The sequence below is a fragment of the Bos mutus genome, chromosome 16 (genome assembly GCF_027580195.1).
Source record: "Bos mutus isolate GX-2022 chromosome 16, NWIPB_WYAK_1.1, whole genome shotgun sequence".
In the NCBI taxonomy this organism is placed as follows: domain Eukaryota; kingdom Metazoa; phylum Chordata; class Mammalia; order Artiodactyla; family Bovidae; genus Bos; species Bos mutus.
This window is the reverse complement of record NC_091632.1, coordinates 8,839,151-8,864,907: the sequence shown is the minus strand read 5'-3', so window position 1 is coordinate 8,864,907 and position 25,757 is coordinate 8,839,151. Positions and strand designations below refer to the sequence as shown.

Below are 25,757 nucleotides of genomic sequence, written 5' to 3'. Positions count from 1 at the left end.
AAGCTGCGAGCACTCCTCAATGAACTTGGTAATGTTGCAGGACACCAAATTCATGCAGAGCCATCTGCTGTATGGCTATACACTAACAACAAAAGAGCGGAAAGAAAAAACTTAGCGAGCAATCCCATTTACCACTGCGTTAAAAAGACGAAAACTTCCTAGGACTAAACCTACCTGAGGAAGCCACGGGGGAGGCTCCGCCCACGCCAGCCTGGCGGTAGGCCAGGGGGTTAAGACGCTGGCCAGGGTGCACGGATGTCAAGCCATGAATGGCCCAGGCTTGGGTCCTCGCCCACGGGCACAAGTGTCCCGCCTCGTCTCTTTGGCACGACCCATCACCCCCACAGCAAGTCTCTGAGTGATGAGGAAGACTTGAAACTGTTCGGGAAGTGCCACAACAACCACACTTTCAAGTAAGTGAGGTGAAGTGGAAGTCGCTCAGTGTGTCCGACTCTGTGTGACCCCGTGCAAGAGTCCGTGGAATTCTCCAGGCCAAAATACTGGAGTGAATAGCCGTTCCCTTCTCCAAGGGGTCTTCCCAACCCAGGGATTGAACCCAGGTCTCCTGCTTTCGTGTATTCCTGCAAAGGTGTATTCTTTACCAGCTGAGCTACCAGGAAGACCTTTCAAGTAAAGGTGGAACAATCAAATGACCTCATCATATATTTCCTGTAAGCCAGAAAGACATGAGACAGAAAATAGTAACAAATACACTGGTTTCTATCTATCCACTTTAGACTTCCTTTGTATGTCTTAAAATATGAAAATGATTCTGTGTATTATTTTCCTTCATTTTACTTTATTAAAAGAGTTACCAAGATATAGGCTAATGTTTAGCAAATATTGACTGAAAGCCCACATTCCTAAGAAAATTATCTTTCAATTAAAGATGACAGAAGTCCCTGGCTTGAGCCTTCTCTGACGCCGTTACTCTGTGAGTGTAAAACCTGCTCATAGGGTGTTTTCTTCTATTCACCCAAACTGTCGCACTGCAATACTTGCTAGAGGACCTGTCTACATAATTCCATCTTTCTTTGATAAATTGTCACCAGCAGAACGGGTGAGGGGGAGAATTTCACCGAGCTTTACCAGTACAAAGTGTTACTCGTGGAAGCTAAGCTCAGTGATAACCTTCTGCTTCATTACCTATAAAGTTGTGCTGACAGTACCTGGAGAAATTGGTCCTGTGACAGGAATGGTCCTGAATTTGACTGACCTCCAAGAGTATACGGAAGAGGCAATTATGAAGTATCTGGGTCTGGACGTGCCATATTTTGCAGACATTGTAAGCACAACAGAAAATGTAGACATTTATACCTGGGAAAACCTCCAGAAATTTCTTCCTGTGGGAGTTCTTGATAAAATAAAAGTGTACGAAACCAACAATAATATTGTAGTCTACAAAGGAAAATAGCTCTTAGAGGTTAATCCTAGAGAAGGATTTCATTTCTACCCATACTTGAGGAAGACCTTTATGCCCTGGAATAATTAAGAAGCCCTAACATGACCACTCACCTCTACATTGTGTTCTGAAATCACTGAGTGAGACCGGTTCTAAAATCGGTAACGTATTCTGAGTACCATTTAAAGAGTCCTTCATCTATTGATTAAAATCATTTAAGCAAAATGTTTTGGTGTAGAGTCATTTGAAAGCAAAAGAAATCTGCTTTTGTTTTTCCATTATCTCATTTCTAGTATTCATTTTTTTTCTTGGTATAATGTAAATGGAAAAAATGTTTATAAGACTTACAGTAGGTGAACCTTATAAAAAATAAAATACTGGTGACCACGAAGTCTGGGAACACAGACAATGCAGTGTCTCTTAGTAGACTGGGCTCCCTTGATCACCTCTTGGATATGCTAAAGGTGCAAATCATTCAGGGAAAATTAGACACACAAATCATACGAGACAATGCGCTGTAAATGGAGGCACAGGGACCAGTGGGAGGGCGGTTTTAGTGTGCACTGTTCATTGCACATTTGCTGACTGAGTTATGAACTGGTAGTGAGGCATGCTGAATATATCGTGGAAGATCAGTAAGCTGCTTATGTATATTTGTCTATATTTTCATACTTTATGGCTACCTGAATCATTTAAACTCAGAAGACTGAAGAATAATCACCTGTATTAAACCTGGTCAAAATAATCAGCATGAAAAGGATATATTATCCTGTAAAGCATCTCTTTACAAGGTAAGAGAAACCCAAGTAAGACAGTAGGTGTTGCAAGAGGGCATCAGAGGGCAGACACACTGAAACCATACTCACAGAAAATTAGTCAATCAAATCACACTAGGACCACAGCCTTGTCTAACTCAATGAAACTAAGCCATGCCTGTGGGGCTGTCCAAGACGGGCGAGTCATGGTGGAGAGGTCTCACAGAATGTGGTCCACTGGAGAAGGGAATGGCAAAACACTTCAGTATTCTTGCCTGGAGAACCCCATGAACAGTATGAAAAGGCAAAATGATAGGATACTGAAAGAAAAACTCCCCAGGTCACTAGGTGCCCAATATGCTACTGGAGATCAGTGGAGAAATAACTCCAGAAAGAATGAAGGGATGGAGCCAAAGCAACAAGAATACCCAGCTGTGGATGTGACTGGTGACAGAAGCAAGATCCGATGCTGTAAAGAGCAATCTTGCATAGGAACCTGGAATGTCAGGTCCATGAATCAAGGTAAACTGGAAGTGATCAAACAAGAGATGGCAAGAGTGAACATCGACATTCTAGGAATCAATGAACTGAAATGGACTGGAATGGGTGAATTTAACTCAGATGACCATTATATCTACTACTGTAGGCAGGAATCCCTCAGAAGAAATGGAGTAGCCATCATGGTCAACAAAAGAGTTCAAAATGCAGCACTTGGATGCAATCTCAAAAACGACAGAATGATCTCTGTTCGTTTCCAAGGCAACCAATTCAATATCACAGTAATCCAAGTCTAACTTGGGGATTACTTGCCCCAACCAGTAACGCTGAAGAAGCTGAAGTTGAACGGTTCTGTGAAGACCTACAAGACCTTTTAGAACTAACACCCATTCCTTTTCATTATCAGGGACTGGAATGCAAAAGTAGGAAGTCAAGAAACACCTGGAATAACAGGCAAATTTGGCCTTGGAATATGGAATGAAGCAGGGCAAAGACTAATAGACTTATGCCAAGAAAATGCACTCGTTATAGCAAACACCCTCTTCCAACAACACAAGAGAAGATTCTACACATGGACATCACCAGATGGTCAACACCGAAATCAGATTGATTATATTCTTTGCAGCCAAAGATGGAGAAGCTCTATACAGTCAATAAAAACAAGACCAGGAGCTGACTATGGCTCAGATCATGAACTCCTTATTGCCAAATTCAGACTTAAATTGAAGAGAGTAGGGAAAACCACTAGACCATTCAGGTATGACCTAAATCAAATTCCTTATGATTATACAGTGGAAGTGAGAAATAGATTTAAGGGCCTAGATCTGATAGACTGCCTGATGAACTATGGACTGAGGTTCGTGACATTGTACAGGAGACAGGGATCAAGACCATCCCCATGGAAAAGAAATGCAAAAAAGCAAAATGGCTGTCTGGGGAGGCCTTATAAATAGCTGTGAAAAGAAGAGAAGTGAAAAGCAAAGGAGAAAAGGAAAGATATAAGCATCTGAATGCAGAGTTCCAAAGAATAGCAAGAAGAAATAAGAAAGCCTTCTTCAGCAGTCAATGCAAAGAAATAGAGGAAAACAACAGAATGGGAAAGACTAGAGATCTCTTCAAGAAAATTAGAGATACCAAGGGAACATTTCATGGAAAGATGGGCTCGATAAAGGACATAAATGGTATGGACCTAACAGAAGCAGAAGATATTAAGAAGAGATGGCAAGAATACACAGAAGAACTGTACAAAAAAAGACCTTCACGATCCAGATAATCACGATGGTGTGATCACTGACCTAGAGCCAGACATCCTGGAATGTGAAGTCAAATGGGCCTTAGAAAGCATCACTACGAACAAAGCTAGTGGAGGTGATGGAATTCCAGTTGAGCTATTCCAAATCCTGAAAGATGATGCTGTGAAAGTGCTGCACTCAATATGCCAGCAAATTTGGAAAACTCAGCAGTGGCCACAGGACTGGAAAAGCTCAGTTTTCATTCCAATCCCAAAGAAAGGCAATGCCAAAGAATGTTCAAACTACCGCTCAATTGCACTCATCTCACACGCTAGTAAAGTAATGCTCAAAATTCTCCAAGCCAGGCTTCAGCAATACATGAACCATGAACTTCCAGTTGTTCAAGCTGGTTTTAGAAAAGGCAGAGGAACCAGAGATCAAGTTGCCAACATCCGCTGGATCATTGAAAAAGCAAGAGAGTTCCAGAAAAACCTCTATTTCTGCTTTATTGACTATGCCAAAGCCTTTGACTGTGTGGATCACAATAAACTGTGGAAAATTCTGAAAGAGATGGGAATACCAGACCAACTGACCTGCCTCTTGAGAAATTTGTATGCAGGTCAGGAAGCAACAGTCAGAACTGGACATGGAACAACAGACTGGTTCCAAATAGGAAAAGGAGTATGTCAAGGCTGTATATTGTCACCCTGCTTATTTAACTTCTATGCAGAGTACATCATTAGAAATGCTGGGCTGGAAGAAGCACAAGCTGGAATCAAGATTGCTAGGAGAAATATCAATAACCTCAGATATGTAGATGACACCACCCTATGGCAGAAAGTGAAGAGGAACTTTTTAAAAAGCCTCTTGATGAAAGTGAAAGAGGAGAGTGAAAAAGTTGGCTTAAAACTCAACATTCAGAAAACTAAGATCATGGCACCTGGTCCCATCACTTCATGGGAAATAGATGGGGAAACAGTGGAAACAGTGTCAGACTTTATTTTTGGGGGCTCCAAAATCACTGCAGATGGTGACTGCAGCCATGAAATTAAAAGACACTTATTTCTTGGAAGAAAAGTTATGACCAACCTAGATAGTATATTGAAAAGTAGAGACATTACTTTGCCAACAAAGGTCCGTCTAGTCAAGGCTATGGTTTTTCCTGTGGTCATGTATGGATGTGAGAGTTGGACTGTGAAGAAAGCTGAGTGCCGAAGAATTGATGCTTTTGAACTGTGGTGTTGGAGAAGACTCTTGAGAGTCCCTTGGACTGCAAGGAGATCCAACCAGTCCATTCTGAAGGAGATCAGCCCTGGGATTTCTTTGGAAGGAATGATGCTAAAGCTGAAACTCCAGTCCTTTGGCCACCTCATGCGAAGAGTTGACTCATTGGAAAAAACTCTGATGCTGGGAGGGATTGGGGGCAGGAGGAGAAGGGGATGACAGAGGATGAGATGGCTGGATGGCATCACTGACTCGATGGACTTGAGTCTGAGTGAACTCCGGGAGTTGGTGATGGACAGGGAGGCCTGGTGTGCTGTGATTCATGGGGTCGCGAAGAGTCAGACACAACTGAGTGACTGAACTGAACTGAAAGCATCTCTTATGTTCAGTTTTTCCTAGTTAATCCCATTTTGTTCTGATCACTAATTTTACCCACTTTAAGTTGACAAAACAAGAAAAAAAAGAAAGCTACCAAGGAGATAAAAGACCTCTCCTCTGAAAACCAGAAGATGCTAATGATGGAGACTGAAGCTGACACACAGCTGAGAAGACAGACATGTGCCTGGCTGGGGAGAAGCACGGATGTGAAACGCCTGCACTACCAGACCAGCCAAGGCAATCCTTATCTAATGACCAATGTCAGTGTTCATTCCACAAAACATTTACATTTGTGTGGAAACACAAAAGACACCAACTAGGCAAAACAGTCTTGGGAAAGCAAAGTGGAGAGGAGGAATTGCACTCCCTGACTTCAGACTATACCACAAAGCTGCAGTAATAGAACAGCTTGGTAATGGCACAAAAGCAGAACTATAGATCAGTGGAACAGGATAAAAGTCCAGTAACAAACCCACACATTTAAGGTCATTGAATCTACAACAAAGGAAGCAAGAACATATACAGTGGAGAAAAGACAGTCTTTTCCATGAGTGGCGCTGGGGAAAGTAGAACGCTACCTGTAAAAGAATGAATCTGGAACAGTCTCTAGCACCACATCCCCAAATAAACTCAAAATTGGTTAAAGACCTAAAATTAAGACCACGTAGTAAAAAAGTCTTACAGGAAAACCCAGGCAGAATACTCTTTGATATAAATCACAGCAATATCTTTCTAGATCCTGCTCCTAGTGTAATGGAAATAAAAACAAAAATAAACCGGTGGGGCCTAAACAAACTTAAATGTGTTGGCACAGCAAAGGAAACCATACACAGAAAGGAAAAACAATCTACAGGCTGGAAGAAAATATTTTTAAATGAGGCAATGGACAAAACCATAATTCCCAAATTATACAAATGGCCCATGCAACTCAATGACAGAAAGACAAAATGACCCAGTCAAAAAATGGGCAGAAGACCTTCGTAGGTATTTCTCTAAAGAAGATATATAGATGGCCAACGGGTACATAAAGAAATGCTCAACATTACTAATATTAGAGAAATGCAAATAAAAACTACAGTGAGGTACTAAGCCTCGCACCAATCAGAATGGCCATCATTGAAAAGTCTACAAATAAATTCTGGCAGGGGTGTGGAGAGAAGGAAACCCTCCCACACTGTTGGTGGGGGTGCAGATTGGGTCAGCCACTGTGGAAACAGTATGGAGGTTTCTCAAAACCTACAAACAGAACCACCACATCATCCAGCAGTCACACTCCTGGGCATATATCCAGACAAAAACTATAACTCAAAGAGATACAAGGACACCTCTGTTCATTGCAGCTCTATTTACAATAGCCAAGACACGGGGAAAACATGCGTTTTCATCCACCGACTGATGAATCAATAAAGCAGATGGGGTCATATATACTATGGAACACTACTCAGCCATAACAAAGGATGAAACAATGCCACTGGTAGCAACATGGATAGGCCTAGAAATTACCATACACAGTGAAGTAAGCCACACACAGACAGATATCATACAATTTTACTTACATGGGGAATCTAAAAAACATTGTAGAAATGAATTCATTTCTAAAACAGAAATCAACTCACAGAGTAGAAACAAACTCAAGGTTACCAAAGGGGTAGAGGATACAGCAGGTAAATTAGGAGTTTAGAGTTAGTGTATACACTCTGCCATCTATACAACAGTCAACTGAAAAGGACCTACTGCTGAACCATATGGGGAACTATGATCAATATTTTGCAATAACCTGTAAGGGAATGGAATCTAATATAGAGAGAGAGACTGCTGAATCCTAACCACTCGACCACCAGGGGTTGGAATCTGATTAAGAATATATATACTTAAAAATATATGTAGAACTGTCTCACTGCGCTGTATACCTGAAACATGCATTGAAAATCACCTATACTTCAATTAAAGCATAAACTCATACAATCTACCATGTGTAGTGGAAACTCTAAAAAAGAAGAAAAGAAATTTTAAAGCAACCTTTAAATTCAAATATAACAGAAATTATTAACCAACAATCAATCTGTATATATATATATGTTAACCAAAATCAGGCAGCAGGATGAATCATTTAAATTGGAAAATTTTCCCATAATAGTTTCTGTAAATGTGTTCTCTCCATAGTATTTCTAATATGTATGCAGATGTCCTGCCATCAAATATTTCCCCTCAATAATCTATTCATTTAGTGCAACAATATCCCAAGAAAGTTGTTTCCACTTCTTAGAATATTAGTTACTCTTGTTTGTTAGTGTTCTGTTATTTTCTGTAAAGTTAACATTTCACCTCTGTGCTAATATTTATTCATCTAAGAATGTGCATCAGCCAGATCATGAAACTCCTATTGTTATTTTCTCGAGCAGACATCCTTCTTTCTTTCTCCCACAGGTCAGGGTATGGATCTTTCTTCTTCTGCTGTCTGCAAAATTCCCTCCCCGTAGGCACTTCACACCAGCACTGTAGGAAGATTGGCACATGATGCAAATCGACTTTTCTGAAGTTATTCTATATATATATATTAAAAAAAAAAAAGAATACACTGCTTATAGTGATACACTTTCACAAGCAATATATCCTAAATTAAGAAGCTGTAGTCTTCCAGGGACTTCCCTGGTGGTGCAATGGTTAAGACTCCATACTTCCAATGCAGGGGGCCTAGGTCTGATCCCTGGTCAGGGAGCTAGAGCCTGCATGCACACATCACAGTTTGAAGAAAAATAAAACAAAAAAAGCAGCCATGGTCTTTTACAAGTGAAATTCCTGTAGTGTAGGGAACCCCAGAGCAGGGAAAGGCCTCTGACCCTCACTAGCCAGAAACATACATACCAACACATCCAAGCAGCAGGGCATCAAATTAAAGTTGTTTAAACCCAAACATTGCCTGGAAGGGGAAGCTAGACTTTCTCTCCCGCCTCCGCCACCATCCAAGTCTGGACCGCATGCCATCACCCGAGTTCCCTACTGGTCACCCGACCTGCGGTTTTCCACGCAACAGTCAGCACGAACTGTTTATCACAGAACTCACAGCACTTCACTTTCTCAGCTCGAAATCCTTCAGTATCATCCAGTTGCCCACAAAATACAATCCAAATTGCTCCGTGGCCTAGGAAGGCCTCTGAGTCTCTCTCCCACCCACTCTGCCACGGCCGCACTGAGATTCTTCTATCTGTAGAAGGCGCCTGTCCAGGCCCCTTCAGGAGCTCACAGTCTCTGCTTTGACAGAAGGTAACTTCTTCCCTCCCAGGCTTTTCTGTAGTCAGCTCCTTCCCATCATTTAGGCATCAGTTCAAGGTCTCTCTTGAAGACGCTGTCACAGACCACCCTGGAGTATGTCACACCCCCTCACACGGGCATCCTGGCCTTAATAATAGTCACTTCCATTTTATCCTCTTTACGTCTTTAAAGCTTGTATCACATTCTGGGGACGTCTATGGTGGTCCTGTGGTTAAGAATCCACCTTGCAATGCAGGGGACAAAGGTTTGATCCCTGGCTGGGGAACAAAGATCCCACGTGTCTCGGAGCAACTAGAGCATATGCGAGTGGTGAGCCCCAACTAGAAAGTCCACCTGCTACAGCTGAAATATCCCACATAACACAGCGAAGATCCCACGTGCCATGGCTAAGGCCTGGCACAGCCAAATTTAACATTAACAAACAATGTAACACATTCTGGAATCATCTCACAATCTTCCTTGCTTGTGATGCAAGTGAGTACACGCCTTAGCCTGGGCGTGCCCCAGGAGCTGTTAGAGATAGCCCCCCTCAGACACAGGAGGCTTGTTCTGGGAGGTGATCAGATGGAACCAGACCGAGAGACTGGAAAGGCTGCAGGAAGAAAGGAGGAGCACACAACACACAGCGTTCCCTCCAGTTCATCCCCACCGAGACGTTCTGGGCCACAGAACACATCCCTGGGGTCGCCCTCCTGGGTAGCGACAGAGGGTTTGGGCCCTGGCCTGCAACGTCAGCTCCCTCACTTTCCAGCCATGCACGCTTGGGGACCAGGCAGATTCTCCCAGGCCTCCTTCACTCTCACCGGAGAGGCGTGCAGGGCAGGCAGTGAGAATCAAACATGGATGCTGAGACCGCACGCTGGAGAAACTGGCCGGCCAGCAGCAGCTGAGGAGCCGGTAGCTGGGACATAAGAGTGTCCAGCGCAGAGGGCTCACCAGAGGACTTTTCTCCTTGCTAAAGCTTCACGGTCTAGACAGAATCTGAACACTTGATTACCGTGGGATGAGGGGTTTTCATTTTACTAATAAAAAGGATTTGGCTAAGTGGAATTCTTCACTGAAGAATACAGCGTGAGGGCTGAGGAAGTGTGGTGACCCAGCCACAGAAGACACGATGGAGCAGAAGGGGTCAGGGAAATATGAAGAAAAATGCCTCTTTGCAGTTTTGCCAAAGCTGGGGTTGTTGTTCAGTCACTGAGTCATGTCTGACTGTGTGGTCCCATGGACTGTAGCCCGCCAGGCTCCTCTGTCCATGGGATTTCCCAACAGGAACACTGGAGTGGCTGCCATTCCCTTCTCCAGGGGATCTTCCCAACCCAGGGATCGAACCTGGGTCTCCCGTATCACAGGCGGATTCTTTACCGACTGAGCCGCCAGGGGAGCCAAAGCATAAGTAAGTCCTTTGATGTATTCTGTGTGGTTCCTTGCGGTTTGCTGATGGGGATTCTCAGCAGAAACAACTTGAGGAAAGTCTGTTAGCGTTTATGTTGGATGCAGCCCTTGGTGAATGAATGAATGACCTGGAAATGGAGAAAAGGGGGCCTTAGCAGCACCACGAGGGTGAGGGAGAGGTTGACAAAAAAGCTCACAAAGCCCTCCTTCGGCATCTGGGAAGATGTCTGTTCATTGTGGTCAAGGAGATAGGAGATGGAGGTACTTACATTTAATTTGTATTCAATAGAGGACATTCTAAGTTCCAGACATGATGCTTAGATATATTCCCTATATTTGTTTCTTTATTTTTGCAAGTTGCCATCAGTACTTCATTAAGTGGCTGTTAATATTATCTCCTGCTAGCTCAGATGGTAAAGAATCCACCTGCCATGTAGGAGACCCAGGTTTGATCCCTGGGTCGGGAAGATCCCCTGGAGAAGGATGTGATAACCCCCTCCAGTATTGCTGCCTGGGAAATTCCATGGGCAGAGGAGCCCGGCGGGCTACAGTCCATGGAGTTGGAAAGAGTTGGACATGACTTAGTGATTAACACACTTGTGCTTTTCAATATATCTCCATTTTAAACAAGATTAGACAAATTAATCTCAAATGTTGACTTGTTCAAGGTCACACAGCCCAGAAGTAGGTGGAAGAAAATAACCTCCTGTCTGCAATATACTCAAATATTTGTGTGAAAAATCAGTAAATGAGAAAAATGCTGGACAAGAAAAAAAAAAAAAATTTGGGAAAGAATATTGAGATGTTGACAAAACTCAAGGGAAGTGGTTCATTTAAAAGAATCATGGCTGGAAAGTATTGATTGTGCCTGAAAGCTGACTTACAAATTGGATGATCATCAGTTTCAATTCACATCCTACTCCAGTAAGATCGTGAAAACAAGTGCAATTCTCTACTTTCCTACCTATTACAGCAGTGTCGTTTCAAAGTTTGTTGGGTTTTGTGAGTTGTCAAGTATCTAGGGAAGGACTGATTTATCCTAATGCTTAAAAACAAGCATAATGTATTTTAAAAAATCAAATACAAACGGGCTATGGTGTAGAAATCTAGAAGTATCTATGAATGCTATTTGACATAATCACCTGAATGCCGCAATTTCAGGCTGCACTGTGTTCATGTTTCTGGAGAAGGAAATGGCAACCCACTCCAGTATCCTTGCCTGGAGAATCCCATGGATGGAGGAGCCTGGAAGGCTGCAGTCCATGATGGGGTCGCAGAGAGTCAGACACGACTGAGCACGCACGCACGTGTTCACGTTTCAGAGTAATCGCGCCTTAATCTTAACCTTAGCAGCATTTAGAAACACATCTTGAAAAGGACACAACCGCCTCATAATTTCACTCGCCAACACAAAGGCAGTTCAAGGAAATTCAGGGAAGGAGGAGGTATGACAAGAATATTCTGGGTTCTGGCTGTCAGATTCATTTCCCTCCTAACCCTCAGTCGTGCGCCAGATACCGCATTTGGGACGGGCGTCCTGCTGCGCACGCCCCATCATAACGAGGCAGTAACGAGACAAATTAGGTGCAAATCTCATCAGTGGGGTTTTCCCTGCTTCTCTTGATTTGTCAAAACACTTTCTCGTGGAAAGGCACCAACGGAAACAACCATTTTCCCCTCTGTGACCGAGACAGCACGCTTTGGGCTGGGTGCTGGCCCACAGAGCCCAAGAATCCCTTGACTATAAAGCCCTTGGCAATTCTCCTGTAGTTCTGAGAGCCAATCTCTTTCTACCCCGTTTCACTCTGTGCTCCGCGCCAGGCTCTCTTCCAGTTAAGGATTGAAAGTGCGCTCTTATGTACACAAAAATCAGGTTTATATCTTTGTACCAGAAAATGAAGCAATTATTTCGCCTTCCAATAGATCCCGCGTCCTCGGCGTTGGCACTGGGGCTACCCACTGTTGTCAGCAAGGCGGGGACGCCGGTGGAAGGTTCATTAAACAGAGCCCCGCTGACACTGACCATTGATCCAGCAGCCAGCGCAGGCGCTTCCGGCCTCAGCGCTTCCCCCTGCCCCTCACCCCGCTCCAGGGACAACCAATCAGAGGGAACGGCCCTCATGCCAGCGCTTTGAGAGGCAAAGAGCAGTTTGATTTCAATTGCCAACCTGTCCACCAGCTTGGGAAATCATATTTCAATCTCCTGAGGGCAAAAAGGACGTGTCACCTGCGTGCGTGCATGTGTGGTGCCTTCTCATAGGCTAAGCCACAGGAATTCACCTGGTAACTTAGAAATGAGGAATTCAGAAAGTACTCACTCTGAAGAGGCTTTAGTCTTCTTTAGACATACCTTTATACCCTGGGACCTAGGATTACACATCAATGCCAGGGTTGTAAAATAAGCGTGCTTAAATTTGCTCCGAGTCCTTACAGAAAACCGTGTTCCCTTTTTTGTGTGTGCCTTTGGTGACAAAGTTTGATTTTTTTAAAACCTCTTTCTGCTAAATCATTGACCTAGGATGCTTATTGCTTTCCATAAGATTTTTGATGAATGCCATTTTCTCCAACTTGATGCCGTGAGACTCCGGAAGTGATTAGAAATCTAGAAACCAATCTTACTGTGGTATATCCAGGACACCCTTTCTCCGTCTGCCTTCTCCACTGTATGGTTTTCTCCTAAATGCATCTTCTGCCAATTAGCTAACGATGTGCCTTTTGGTTCCACAGGTGTGACCACTTTAAAAACAGCGACATGCCAGCTCCCCAGCTTCAGCAGGTGGACCCTCTGCTCTGTGTCTGTAGAGAATTGAACTGATCGTATGATGAGACTTTCCATGTTCAGGGTATATTATTCCACAGTTAAAGGACAGATTCTTTTAATTCACCCCACCCTCTCCTTCCCACTGTGTCCACAATACATTCTCTACGTCTCCCTCTCTGTTCCTGCCTGCAAATAGGCTCATCTGTACTATTTATTTTTCCTTTGTCCATGGAATTCTCCAGGCAAGAATGCTGGAATGGGTTGCTATTCCTTTCTCCAGGGGATCGTCTCAACCAAGAAATCGTCAAGCTCGGGTCTCCCGCACTGCAGGCAAATCCTTCACTGTGAGCTACCAGGGAAGCCGGCTAGATCCCATATATACAAGTTAATACATAATGCTTGTTTTTCCCTTTCTGACTTACGTCACTTTGTATGATAGACTCTAGGTTCATCCACATCATTACAAATGGCCCAATTTCCTTCATTTTCATGGTGGGATGAACTGAGAGGCAGAAGCACATACTCTGCTGTGTGTAAAACAGACGACTAGTGGGAAGCTGTTGTACAGCACCGGGAGCTCAGCTCAGTGCCTGTGATGACCTGGGCGGCGGGCTGTGGGGCTGGGAGGGAGGCTGAAAGGGGAGGGTGTGTGTGTGTGGGGCGGGGGTTGTGTGTGTAGCTGATTCACATTGGTTTACAGAAGAAACTAATGCAACATTGTAAAGCAATTATATTAAAAAAGAAAACAAAGAATCTAGCAATTCTTTAACACTATTCATTTTAAAACACCAAGCATGCATTACTGTTCAAAACCCTTGTCTCTCTGTGTGGTAAATAAACCCAAAGTCACTCTGATTATAGAAGGAATAGCAATGATATATAGCACGGGGAACTATACTCAATATTTTGTAAAAATCTATAAAGGAAAAGACCCAAAAAAGAATATATGTGTATAACTGAATCACTTTGCTGTACACTTGAAACACACCACTGCAAATTAACCATACTTCAATTTATAAAAGAAATGATACATAATTCAGCAGTTCTTTGAGGAATTCTTTTCCTTCCCCACCACCACCCCACCTCCGCCGCCACATAATGGTTCCTCCGTGGGCACTAAGCATTTTTTAAATCCAAACTAATGAAAACATGGAATTGTATGTATCTAACCTTTTATGCAGAGAAGGCGATGGCACCCTACTCCAGTACTCTTGCCTGGAAAATCCCATGGATGGAGGAGCCTGGTGGGCTGCAGTCCATGGGGTCGCAAAGAGTCGGGCACGACTGAGCGACTTGACTTTCGCTTTTCACTTTCATGCATTGGAGAAGGAAATGGCAACCCACTCCAGTGTTCTTGCCTGGAGAATCCCAGGGACGGGGGAGCCTGGTGGGCTGCCGTCTGTGGGGTCGCACAGAGCCAGACATGACGGAAGCGACATAGCAGCAGCAGCAGCCTTTTATGTGACGTTGTACATCCTATCTCCCACGCAATTTGAGTCATTCACCTATTTCATGAGAAGAGATTAAACCTTGTCATTTCTCTAACTCTGCACTTACTTTTCAGTGATTTTTAAAGTCCTCACTCTTGATAATGTACACACTATTTAAATAGTTCTTGGCCTTCTATTAAGATTTTTATATTTTAAGTCATAAATGACCTTTGATTAAACTAGAACAGGGTCTATAAGATGACTTGGGAGAGTGGCCAACAGAACATTGTGGTTTTTCTAGAAGTTCCCAGTGTCTATAAAGTTTTATTTTAGTGCTGGCTATGAAGATGAAAGACCTTGATCGCTGCAATGAAAGAGGAGCCCGTGCTGTATCAATAGTCCATGCATTACACGGCTCACCCTGAGAAAATTCCCCCGTGTCCTGCTAACAGAAGACCAGATTAATCACAGGAAGCACAACCAAGAATTCCAGGGGGACTTCCTGCCTCCAAGGCTACTCTTTTCTGTGACTTTACTTTACATTAATCACTTAGGCTGGTGACTCTCAACCAAGAAGATTTTGTCCCCTCCCCCCCGGACACTGTCAATAACTGGACACATTGCCTAGGAGTAATGATGAGCGGGGGGAGGGTGCTGCAGACACCCAGTGGGTGGCATCCAGAGACGCTGTTAATGTTACAAGGCACAGGTCAGCTCCAGATGTCAGTAACATAGAGGTCGAGAGATCTCAGAACGCTGGAGAGATACCATGAAACAGGGGAAACTGCGAACTAAGATGACTTCCTACATGAAGACCGTGGCCATGAAAATGATCAGACTGAGAGCTGTTAGTTATATGATATAGAATAATTGTCCTTAAAAGTTTTCTTTTACTAAAGTCAAATAGAAGGCTCATTCTCTAAGTCTACATGTATAAGGACTCCTCAGTTCAGTTCAGTTGCTCAGTCGTGTCCGACTCTTTGCGACCCCATGAATCGCAGCACGCCAGGCCTCCCTGTCCATCACCAGCTCCCAGAGTTCACTCAGACTCACGTCCATCGAGTCAGTGATGCCATCCAGCCATCTCATCCTCTGTCGTCCCCTTCTCCTCCTGCCCACAATCCCTCCCAGTATCAGAGTCTTTTCTAATGTGTCAACTCTTTGCATGAGTTGGCCAAAGTACTGGAGTTTCAGCTTTAGCATCATTCCTTCCAAAGAAATCCCAGGGCTGATGTCCCTTAGAATAAGGACCCCTACTCCCTTCCTAATTCATCATGTAGATTAGGATGCATTTCTACAATGAGACATGGTGTAGTTGAGAATGCAAAAGGAAAAATAATATATGATATAGCTGAGAATGCAAAAAAGAAATTTTTTTTTTTTTGGTCTTCCAAGCTAAGTCAATAGCATAAGCAATAATAGCTTTGTCCCCCTTGTAACTTGCCTTTCATTCCTGTGAGATATTGGTGACAACCAAAGATAAGCATATCTCATTTCTTCGGAAATGGCACCACCCCTCTAATAACTTATACATGTGAAGTTCAAATACAAAATATGATTTTGAAGTCAAATAATAAAAAATGTGCTTCGTTTCTTGAGAAGTTTGTGACCTGCAAATCCATTAGTCAACATATTATAAGTTTCTATGCAGTTACATTTCTGTGTAGTGCTGACACTGAGCAGGGCTCTGTGGTCTTTGCCCCTCATGCCCTTTGTCTCTGGAAAAGCCTGTGCGCTCGTGCTCAGGTGCATCTGACGCTTGGCAACCCCATGGGCTGTAGCCTGCCAGGCTCCTCTGTCCATGGGATTTCCCAAGCACGAATACTGGAGTGGGTTGCCATTTCCTCCTCCAGGGAATCTTCCTGACCCAGGCATTGAACCCACGTCTCCCGCATCTCCTGCATTGACAGGAGGATTCTTTATTACTGACCCACCTGGGAAGCCCCAGAAAAACTTTAGCCAAAGGATAAGTTTAATCAGAGAGGTGGGAAAATGCAGAAATAAAGGTAAACAGTCAAAGGAGACCAAGTAATAATATAGTCATTAAGCAAAGTCAAGGACCTTTACTTCCTTCTCAAGGGCTACAGATAATCTTCTGAGCCATATCCTGTGAGCTGGCTTATAAACACTAAAACTCCCCCAGGTGGAAGAAGTTAACTGCATCATGACAGACTGGAGCCATGACCTTAGCTGCCACAATTCTGAGAAAAGGCCTCAAGAAATGAAAAAAAAAAAAAACCCAAAAACCCTGCAACTGAAGACTAACTGTACCTGAAACAATCAAGATGACGCTGGTCAGACCTTCTATGACCAATATGAACACGACTGTCGGAGCTGACTGTGTTGTTTCTGCACGTCACCTCCTCCTCCTGTCTATAAAAGCTGTTGCCCTCTGGGCCGGGTGGGTGGGAGGAGGGGGTCATCAGCCTTTGGCATCCGCCCTCCCCTACCCCCCTGCCAGTTGCCAACATCCTAAATAAAGCAGATTTTCCACCAACCTGGCCTCTTTAGTGGCTTCTGAGCAGACAGCAGCCAGACCCCACTTCCGGTTACACTAGTTCATGAATAACCCATTTTATGAAACGAGACAAAAGTTGTCAGCCTTCTGTATTTACTTCCACAGTCACTTGTTCTTATTACCTTCTCCACGTTACTTGTTAGATATTCATCCCCTCTGTCGGTTTTTGCTAATATTGTAGAGCTGCTTGCCCCTTGTAAAAAGTAGTTTCTGAGTGCTACTCCATCTCAGTAGTCAGAAGTTACTTATACATATACATTATATTTCTATCGAGCACATGTTTTCATTAGAAAAACTGATTTACAAACTGCTTCTTCTGATTCAGAGTATAGTTTGCAGAGTTAATATAGTAGAAGGTGAATGGCTGTAACAAGACCTCTTATTATCTTATACTTGTTCTATAGATTTCAGCTGGTTGAAGATTCTAAATCCTAGTTTGTAAGTAAGCCTCATTAGGGCAGAAATTAGGTTTACTTTGTATACTGTTGTAGCTTTAATATTTAGCTCAGTGCTGGCCCAAGATGGGACTCTATAAATATTTATATTCATGTATTGTTCCTCCTGGGTTTCCCCGGTGGCTCAGTGGTAAGGAGTCCGCCTGCCCAGCCGGAGATGCGGGTTTGATCCCTGGGTCAGGAAGATCCCCTGGAGAAGAAAATGGCAATCCACTGCTGTATCCTTGCCTGGAGAATCCTATGGACAGAGGGGCCTGGCAGGCTACAGTCCGTGGGGTCACGGAGGGAGAGACACGGCTGAACAACTGAGCACGCGTACAGGCATTGTTGCTGCTAGAACAAATTATCTCAAATTTGATGACTTAAATACAAATGCATTACCTTACAGTCTTGTAGGTTGGAAGCCAGTCGTCATGAGTCTAGTTGGTCGAACATCAAGTCTGGGCAGGGCTGTGTTCCTTCTGGAGGCTCTGGGGGAAACCCTTCTGGACTTTCCTGCTTCTAGGACCCCAACAAGCCCCCTTTTCTCCAGCATCAATCCAGCCAGGCACACGACGTCTATCTCATACCACCCTCGCTCTGCAACCCAGAACGGCTCTCTGCTTTTAAAGTCTCATGTGATTAGATTGTGTCCACCTGGATAAGCCAGACAACTCCCTCATCCCAAGATCCTGGATCTTAATCGCACCCGCAGTCTCTTTTGCGGACTCTTTACCACTGAGGCACCTGGGAAGTCCCCTCTTTTGCCAAATAAAGTAACATATTCACAGGCTCCTAGGATGAGGGTATGGACATCGTTGGAAACGTACCACAATATCTGTTAAATAAAAAGGACTTCTAGGACCATCTCATTACTTTTCAGTTCCAAATCCGCTCATCTGCTTCTAATCCTGTGTCGAGCCCCACCGGCACCTCACTAGGCACAGCCCCTTCCAGCGGGCACTGAGGCCATTCTGCCAAGAGTCCCTCGCTTTGGCTGACCTGGCTCCTTCTCCCCCTGGGTGCCCCTGCTCTCTGTTCTTATCTCGTCACCGGGTCTCAGGGCTACCAGCTGTCATCATCCCCAGTGGACGGGAACGAAGGAGCATTTTCCCAGGCGACCCATGAAGAAGTGGAGGGAAAGACACCAAGGGAGAGCAAAGCCTCTCTGCTCTGAGCTGTGCCCGGCGCGGGCACACCACAGCCGGCCCGCTGGCATCCACCGCACGCTACTGTCAACATTGATTCACAGCCCAGTGGAGCCCTGGCAAGACCCAGTGCTGCATCAGGGTCAGAATCAAGTTACAAACACAGAAAGGTGCTTCAAGCTTAATAAAGAGATCCTCTTGGGTTTGATTCATCCTTTCCTGACAGTATATTTGGTTTTCCTGAACCAAGCAGATCACAAGCAACAGATTTTGCTGTTTGGTGCTGGAAGCAAGCACAATGGCAAAAGCAAGGAACGATAGTTTATCTGGCCTTTCTAAAACGGTGAATGGACACATGTGTGTTTTAATGATAGTTTATCTGGCCTTCCTAAAACGGTGAATGGATACACGTGTGTTTTAATGATAGTTTATCTGGCCTTTCTAAAACGGTGAATGGACACACGTGTGTTTTAAGTTCTGCTTCAGGTGCTGAGGATATGGAAGTAATATGGAGCATTTTAAAAGCCTTTATGGAATCTGTTACAATATTGCTTCTGTTTTATGGTTTGTTTGTTTGTTTTTGCCACTGCACATAATGGGATCTTAACTCCCTCGCCAGGGATCAAACCCACAGCCCCTGCACTGGAAGGCAAAGTCCTAACCACTGGACTGCCAGGAAAGTCCTCCCAAAGACACGGGGACTAACGGTCTGGCTTATTAGAAAGAAGTAAAGTCTGCAGAAAGCAGGTAGCAAAATGCCAAGAGCATAGCCACGAGACAAGGTTGGCAAGCTGGCGGCTGGAGGTGGCTCTGTGTCCATTACATCACTGTGTATTGTCGTCAAGGAAAAGTAATCATTATTCCACGTACTGTTTCTCAGTAATAGAGAAGCACATATTACTGAGCAGTGCGTTAGCCACCTGGAACTGTCCTCGGCACTTCTCACAGCGACACCACAAGGTTCTTACTATTATTATCACTTTACACGTGGGAAAATTGAGGAGGGTTTACAGAAAGGTTAAGTGTCACGCCTCCCAGGAACAGATGGGGAGTGGCAGAGACAGGGTTTAGAACCCAGACATTCTGGGGCTACAGTCTACACCCTACACTTCAGGCAACACTGTAAGGAAATGTGTACTATGTTCCAAAAATGTCACATAATGTGGTTAGAATAAAAAAGGGACATCATTACTTCCTGATAATTCATAGAGCTATACATCCCTAGGGTGAGTGTGCTTTTCTGTAGATATTAACCGTGTGCTTCAATTTTTAAAAGATGAATATCATGGTGTCTCAAAGACCACCTCTAACTTCTCTGTAAATGTTATAGAAAAATGTATTTTCCTGCTGCTGCTATTGGGCTGTATTTATAGATAAATGGAGCAGAACCAGGGAGAGCACGGAGAGAGGCTGTTGGTGTCTGTGAGGAAGAGGTGGGAGCTTCCGGGAGGAAAGAGACTCCATAGGAATTATGCTCCTTTATTTATTTTCCATGTTTCTGATACTTTGACATCTGGGGTCTTGGTGACCCTGGAGAGACGGCCGCTCCCAGGTTCAGACAGTTCCTAGAGACACCACATGACTCCCCTGCCGGCAACACTTTCATGGGCAAAGTAACCGACCCAGCGGCCACCCCCAGCTGCTGCTTTACCAGGCTCTTCCAGAATGCGTGCTCAATCCTGTCTGACTCTTTATGACCCCATGGACCACAGCCGGACAGGCTCCTCTGTCCGTGGGCTTTCCCAGGCAGGAATACTGGAGTGGGATGCCATCCCCTCCTCCAGGGACCTTCCTGACCAGGGAGTGAACTTGTGTCTATTGCGTCTTCTGCACTGGCAGCAGATTCTTTACCCCCGAGCCACCAGGGATTGCTGGAGCCCTACACCCCAGAGTTCACTGACCTTATTCTGATTTAATCCTGCTTAGGCTTCCCAGGTGGCACTAGTGGTAAAGAATCTGCCTGCCAATGCAGGAGACACATCCCCGGAGTAGGAGATGGTAACCCACTCCAGTATTCTTGTCTGGAAAATCCCATGGACAGAGACTGGCGGGCTACAGTCCATGGAGTTGCAAAGAGGTGGACACGACTGACTGAGCATGCGTGTGCACACACACACACACACACACACACACACACACTCATAATCCTGCTCAACAGCTCACTTTACCTCCTTTCTTTCCTGAAAGTGAAAGTTGCTCAGTTGTGTGTGACTCTTTGCGACCCCATCAACTATAAAGTCCATGGAATTCTCCAGGCCAGAATACTGGAGCGGGTAGCCTTTCCCTTCTCCAGGGGATCTTCCCATCCCAGGGATCGAATGCAGGTCTCCCAAATTGCAGGCAGATTCTTTACCAGCTGAGCCACCAGGGAAGCCCAAGAATACTGGAGGGGGTACCTATCCCTTCTCCAGAGGATCTTCCCAACCCAGGGATCGAACTGGGGTCTCCTGCATTGCAGGTGGATTCTTTACCAACACAGTTCCTGAAAGAGCTGCAATAAATGTTCTTGCCCAGGAGCCCCCCTGGTTGACTCCAGGGATCTCCTTGTGGTCCTGTGTGGCGTGGTGTGACCCCTTCCCATGGGAACTGTGAGCAACAAACCATCCCTCCAATGACAGCTGTGTCCTGATCTGTCCGTCTCACCCTACTTGAATAAGGATAGAACTCACATTTTAAAACATACCCTCTGCTGAAGAGGAAAAAAAGGGGACTGGGAGGAAACTTACCCTCTGTTCACTATTTCCACCACATATTTTGCTAACAACTTGTGATACACTAGAGTGAGTAAGTTTCCTATAAAACTACATTTAACATCTTTTGAAGACCCATTATGGACAAGTCAGTTCTAGACACTATGGACATTCCAAAACTGGATAAGTCACGGCTTTTGTTGGTAAAGACTCTTCTTCAACCATGGGTGATAACATCATACACTGATAATATACCCTGGGCTTCCCTCAGAGCTCAGTTGGTGAAGAATCTGCCTGCAATGCAGGAGACCCCGGATCAATTCCTGGGTCAGGAAGATCCGCTGGAGAAGAGATAGGCTACCCACTCCAGTAGTCTTGGGATTCCCTTGTGGCTCAGCTGGTAAATACACTACAAGGAAGAAAATGTGTGCTATTAAAGGGGATCAAACGAAAGACTCTGGAAGCTTAGAAGGAAGTAAATGACAACTGAAACTTGTTAGGAAGGTCAAGAAAGATGTTGTGAAAGAGAGAGCTTCATGGGTTATGGGCTAAATTCTCCTGAACTGAGGAATGAAATGAAAGGCGAATAAGGACACATGTAATATATATTCAATATTGAATATAAGGGCAGGTATTTTTTGCAGGAAGTGTCCTGTCTTTACACCCAAGAAGCACGCTCGCCTCTGCCTACAGTTTACTGGTACAGAACTGTGGTCCCCCTCACCCCAATCTTAGACAATTAACTTAAGGGTAAAGTCAAGTATTGGGTTGGCCAAAACATTCATTTGGGTTTTCCATAACATCTTACAGAAAAACCGAAACAAACATTTTGGGCAACTGTGTGGATCACAACAAACTGGGAAATTCTGAAAGAGGTGGGAATACCAGGCCACCTGACCTGCCTCTTGAGAAACCTGTATGCAGGTCAGGAAGCAACAGGTAGAACTGGACATGGAACAATAGACTGGTTCCAAATAGGAAAAGGAGTACGTCAAGGCTGTATATTGTCACCCTGCTTATTTAACTTATATGCAGAGTACATCATGTGAAATGCTGGGCTAGATAAAGTACAAGCTGGAATCAAGATTGCTGGGAGAAATATCAATAACCTCAGATATGCAGATGACACCACTCTTATGGCAGAAAGTGAAGAAGAACTAAAGAGCCTCTTGATGAAAGTGAAAGAGGAAAGTGAAAAAGTTGGCTTAAAGCTCAACATTCAGAAAACTAAGATCATGGCATCTGGTCCCATCACTTCATGGCAAATAGATGGGGAAACAGTGGAAATGGTGGCTGACTTTATTTTTGGGGGCTCCAAAATCACTGCAGATGGTGACTGCAGCCATGAAATTAAAAGATGCTTGCTCCTTGGAAGAAAAGTTATGACCAACCTAGACAGAATATATTTAAAAGCAGAGACATTACTTTGGCAACAAAGGTTTATCTAGTCAAAGCTATGGTTTTTCCAGTAATCATGTATGGATGTGAGAGTTGGACTATAAAGAAAGCTGAGTGCCAAAGAATTTGTGCTTTTGAACTGTGGTGTTGGAGAAGACTCTTCAGAGTCCCTTGGACAGCATGAAGACCTAACCAGTCCATCCTAAAGGAGATCAGTCCTGAATATCCATTGGAAGGGCTGATACAGAAGCTGAAACTCCAATACTTCAGCCACCTGATGCGAATAACTGACTCACTGGAAAAGACCCTGATACTGGGAGGGATTGGGGGCAGGAGGAGAAGGGGACGACAGAGGATGAGATGGTTGGACGGCATTACCGACTCTATGGACATGAGTTTGAGTAAACTCCAGGAGCTGGTGACGGACAGGGAGGCCTGGCGTGCTGCAGTCCATGGGGTCGCAAAGAGTCAGACATGACTGAGCGACTGAACTGAACTGAAAATATATTTATTTATTTATTTTCAAAGAAAGGACCTTCAGAAGATCAGATTTGATGTTTTGTTTTAAATAACTGGGAGGGGGATTTTGACTTAAAGCAGAATTGTACAGAAGAGAAAGCTTAGTTTTTAAGCAGTAGCCATTTGCCTGGCTCTATTCAGAAGCTCCCAGTGGCCGCAGGCTGGCAGAGTACACAGCAGCCATCAAAAATGATTGCTTATGTGGTCCAAGAGCCTGATAACACAGAGAAATAGAAATTCCTGCTAGAAAACGCTATCTTCCCAAACCCAGAAGAGCCACAGATTTGCTGGCGAGCGAGGGCTGCTGTTGTGGGCTCTCTTCTGCAATCCGCTGTCACAGGGCTCCGGATTCGCCTTCCTCCCAGGCGGGGGTGTCACAGCCCATGATGACACCCCCTCGCTGCTCGGCGAGCCGAGCCATCGCGTCGTCAGCCGCAGGGAACAGGGGCAGAGATCACGAAGCGTGGGAAGAAAGACACGCTTTTCTACCCACCTGCCTCCCCACCCGCCTCCCCTCTGCCGTTACAGCCAGCACGGAAAGGGGGTTTTGAAGTGACGGTATACCAAATTGCAATCAACAAACAGAAGAAAACTTTATTGATTTCTTTGTTCTTTGAAGACCTAAGAAGCAGGTACAGGAAACTGTGAACAGCATTATCACAGGGCTCAGTGAGGCAGCTCTCGGAGCAGAACTGAGCGGAGGAGGGAATTTACAGATCACCGGCTGCCCAGAGACGACGGGGCTTTGTGTACGTATCTCTGAATATGGAGAAGTCGAGCAAAGAGGCATTCACCCTTTGTTTTGCGGGGTGGGGGCCTAGGAGGCGCCTGAGTTCTTCTTTGATTCTCCCACCATTTGTGTCTGAGTTGCCACGCTGGCCACTGGCATCCCCTCCCCGCCCCCCTTTAACATGTAGGTACTTTATTTATTTTGTCTGGCCACTGGCATGCTCTCCCCCGCCCCCTTAACATGTAGGCACTTTATTTATTTCGTCTGGCCACTGGCATCCCCTCCCCCCCTTTATCATGTAGGTACTTTATTTATTTTGTCTGGCCACTGGCATCCTCTCCCCCCCCTTTATCATGTAGGTACTTTATTTATTTCATCTGACCACTGGCATTACCTGCCCCGCTTTAACATGTAGGTACTTTATTTATTTTGTCTGACCACTGGCATCCTCTCCCTTTATCATGTGGTACCCCCTTTATCATGGCATCCTCTCCCACCCTTTAACATGTACTTTATTTATTTTGTCTGGCCACTGGCATCCTCTGACCACTGGCATCCTCATCCCCCATCCTGCCCCTGCCCCGCTTTAACATGTAGGTACTTTATTTATTTTGTCTGACCACTGGCATCCCCTCCCCCCCTTTATCATGTAGGTACTTTATTTATTTCATCTGGCCACTGGCATCCTCTCCCCACCCTTTAACATGTAGGTACTTTATTTATTTTGTCTGGCCACTGGCATCCTCTCCCTGACCCCCTTTATCATGTAGGTACTTTATTTATTTCATCTGACCACTGGCATCCTCTCCCCCCCTGTCCCCGCTTTAACATGTAGGTACTTTATTTATTTTGTCTGACCACTGGCATGCTCTCTCCCCCCCCTTAACATGTAGGCACTTTATTTATTTCGTCTGGCCACTGGCATCCCCTCCCCCTCTTTATCATGTAGGTACTTTATTTATTTCATCTGGCCACTGGCATCCTCTCCCCACCCTTTAACATGTAGGTAGTTTATTTATTTTGTCTGGCCACTGGCATCCCCTCCCCCCCCTTTATCATGTAGGTACTTTATTTATTTCGTCTCATTTTGGCCGCGCTGGCCTGCATTTTCTCTAGTTGCAGCGCGGGGGGTGGGGGGCTTCTCTAGTTGCGGCTGGGCGCTTGGATGCCCTGCAGCACGTGGGGTCTTAGTTCCCTGACCAGGGAACAAACACATGTCCTCTGCATCGGAAGGCATATTCTCTATCCACATTCCCTGGACCCCCAGGGAAGTCCTGGGACTGGCATTCTGAACAACAGCCCTCAAGCCAAGGTCAACCTCCCCTGATGATTAATTGCACTGTTTTTTTGCATCTGTGTCTCCAATGAATCCGTACACTTAGACGAGATCAAGGGGTTTGGCAAATCCTCCACTACAGATTATATACATTTTTCTAAAGCATGGAGAATTTTGTGATGACGAATCTCACTAATGTAAATCCTTCAGATTCACAAATGTAATCCATAAATAAGTTAATTTGTATCATTTTTAAGATTCCACCTGTAAGTGATAGGAGATTTGTCCTTCTCACAGATGTCACGATTGCGTGGGAAGGCATCATTAGGGGACAGGATCCGAGCAGAGGCGGCCCTAGGAGGTCAGTCCTGCATTTTATTCAGCTAAGAATGGCTGACCTCTGGGATTCCAGCTTCATAAATTGCACTTTACAGGACTCTCAACAATTGTCTTCAAACCTACTCCAAAAGGCCTCTAAAGTTGAAATGCTATATTTCATTTCTGACACTTAATCTATGAGGATGTCCGTGGAGAGCTATTATGCCTTTAAAATAATTTACGTACGTTCTAACGATGGGGTCCATACCGAGGGTGCTATGAGAAAGCTCTGGGCTTTACAAATGGGTTCAATAGGTAGGTTGGACGCAAACTTTGTTAGGAGTTACTGGAGAACTAGAGTTTATCAGACAAAAGCAAGCA

The 25,757-nt window shown here is 44.7% G+C and overlaps 1 pseudogene; it reads left to right on the top strand.

Annotated features, from left to right (window-relative positions):
* The first annotated feature begins 265 nt into the window (after positions 1–265).
* LOC102270775 (6-pyruvoyl tetrahydrobiopterin synthase-like) lies at positions 266–1,414 on the top strand (annotated as a pseudogene).
* The last annotated feature ends 24,343 nt before the right edge of the window (positions 1,415–25,757 follow it).